The following is a 2,500-nucleotide window of genomic DNA, read 5'->3' as shown; positions in this document are numbered from 1 at the left end:
GCAGGATCAACCAGGGAGCTGCGTCAACTAGAGCTGAGCAGCCGGCCGCCCGGGAGTGTGTCCCGGGGGCCCGCGCGAACACGCAAGCGTCCGCTCAATCATTCTGCAAACAGGAGGAGGCTGAGCTCCCCTGCACAATACACCTCGAAACCCTCTCAGGTCCCGGCGGCGCGCAGCGCCGTCCCAAGTACTTGGTCGGGTTCGAGAGAGGCGCAATCGCCCGGAGTTAGGCGAGTAGACGCTTTCGGTGCGACCACCCGTGCTCCCAACTGAGCTTGCCGCTGCCGACAGAGGCCCGGGAGCGTGCTGTCGTGGCATTGCCGGCGGGAGACAACACGCGCCACCTACGGTGACCGGCAGCTCCAACGCCAGCGCCACAGAAGGACAAAAGCCCCACTTGGGTGCCGAAGCGAACTCTCCCAGCACAGCGCACGCGCCAACACATCCGCACAGCTGCGATACAAACCACCAGCGAGAACCGCTGGGGCGACCGAGCAGCAGACGGCGTCGCGGCGCCGAGCGCCGGGCGGCGGCGCATCCTCAACGCACACAGTCCTCAATCGGACCAGCACACTGAAGATGTCCACCGCGCTTCGCACCGGGCCCGCGAGGACCTACTTTGGCCGCACGGCGCCGCGCGCAGGGTGCGCCGGCGCGCAGCTGCGACGCCTGCCGCGTCCGTCGGCCGGCGCGCCTGCCACTGGCCGCCCCCACCAGCCGGCTGTAGCGCGTGCGCCCACGCACCGCGCGGCCAGCACGCCGGGAGGCGCCCCCTCACCGGCCGGGGACGGTCCCACCCAGCCACCGCCGCGTATCGCTTCACACCCAGATGCCGTTCAGTTTCGTCGGCATGGTGGGTATCGCTGGAACAACCGGTTCGTACCTCAACCTATCGTCGCCATCACCGATTCACCCCTAGCGAGAACAACCGCACCACAACAGGTTACCATTTGTTCATTTGCGTAACTTCACCAGAAAACGCAGGCGTCCATCGCCATTTGCAACTTCAACGATTATTGCATGCCTGTGTCAGGTGTCACGCCACACTACGTCTGCCCACATACACGCAACAAAATGTGCACGCCTAGACAATACGTGGAAGGTGGCCCCCGTACGTATGCGATGTCCATTGCTCGAACGACTGTCAACCGGCCTCTGTAGCATGTCGCAGATATGGAACGCGGTGCACCATGCCATCACGGTGTGTGAGGAGAGACGACTAGGTCCGAATACATCAACAGACAGCTCATGCTGATCGCCATCCACGGCGTCCGTTCCTCCCACACGTCTCTATGGCGTACCACACTGCAATCCAGCTCTCATAGGGAGACGACACGTAGCTGCGTGCACAATATTTGCACTGTATGGTCCGCCGTTTTTGGGCGCAGTCGTTGTACGGTCACACATGTGCCACGATGTATCATTCGGTACATAAGGACGAATGTGCAGTACAGATTGTGGTTTACGCGTACGACATTAGCGGACGGTTGACACAGGCCGCACCACAACGTAGCCTGAGTACGTCGCATGCGAAGGGCATTGAACATGCAAACTTCTCACCAACCAGCTTGCGAAGGCAGGGGGGCAAGGTGGGGACGTGGGGAGGGGCGGCATGTACGTCCTGCTGCCATCCACATTACAGTGTACAGCAGGAGCATGTGGAAAGTCAGCAAGACTTGCAAGGTGTTTAACATGAAGCGATACACAGGGGAGCGGGCAGTGCGAGTAGCGAACTATATTGCGAGGGTTGCGGGTGGGCAACACTACACTAATTGAACGAGTCGTATAACAATTACAGAGCAGGTTTAGGCGACAACATGGGTTACGTTAGGGGACAACGTGGGTTACGTTAGGGGACAACGTGGGTTACTTTAGGGGACAACGTGGGTTAGGTTAAGGCACAACGTGGGTTAGGTTAAGGCACAACGTGGGTTAGGTTAAGGCACAACGTGGGTTAGGTTAAGGCACAACGTGGGTTAGGTTAAGGCACAACGTGGGTTAGGTTAAGGCACAACGTGGGTTAGGTTAAGGCACAACATGGGTTAGGTTAAGGCACAACATGGGTTAGGTTAAGGCACAACATGGGTTAGGTTAAGGCACAACGTGGGTTAGGTTAAGGCACAACGTGGGTTAGGTTAAGGCACAACGTGGGTTAGGTTAAGGCACAACGTGGGTTAGGTTAAGGCACAACGTGGGTTAGGTTAAGGCACAACATGGGTTAGGTTAAGGCACAACATGGGTTAGGTTAAGGCACAACATGGGTTAGGTTAAGGCACAACATGGGTTAGGTTAAGGCACAACATGGGTTAGGTTAAGGCACAACATGGGTTAGGTTAAGGCACAACATGGGTTAGGTTAAGGCACAACGTGGGTTAGGTTAAGGCACAACGTGGGTTAGGTTAAGGCACAACATGGGTTAGGTTAAGGCACAACATGGGTTAGGTTAAGGCACAACATGGGTTAGGTTAAGGCACAACATGGGTTAGGTTAAGGCACAACA

General features: G+C 57.5%; 1 non-coding gene across 1 annotated transcript in view; it reads right to left on the bottom strand.

Moving 5' to 3' along the window:
* LOC124731191 overlaps nucleotides 1-17 on the bottom strand; it is a 1,909-nt gene extending 1,892 nt beyond the window's left edge. The window contains exon 1 of the ribosomal RNA XR_007008188.1: nucleotides 1-17. This exon is cut by the window's left edge and continues 1,892 nt beyond it. This is a non-coding gene — a ribosomal RNA (small subunit ribosomal RNA).
* Nucleotides 18-2,500: the final 2,483 nt, after the last annotated feature.

The sequence above is a fragment of the Schistocerca piceifrons genome, unplaced genomic scaffold (assembly GCF_021461385.2).
Source record: "Schistocerca piceifrons isolate TAMUIC-IGC-003096 unplaced genomic scaffold, iqSchPice1.1 HiC_scaffold_1272, whole genome shotgun sequence".
NCBI classification, from domain to species: Eukaryota; Metazoa; Arthropoda; class Insecta; order Orthoptera; family Acrididae; genus Schistocerca; species Schistocerca piceifrons.
Note: the sequence above shows the minus strand (reverse complement) of the source record. Positions and strands in the feature narration are given on the sequence as shown.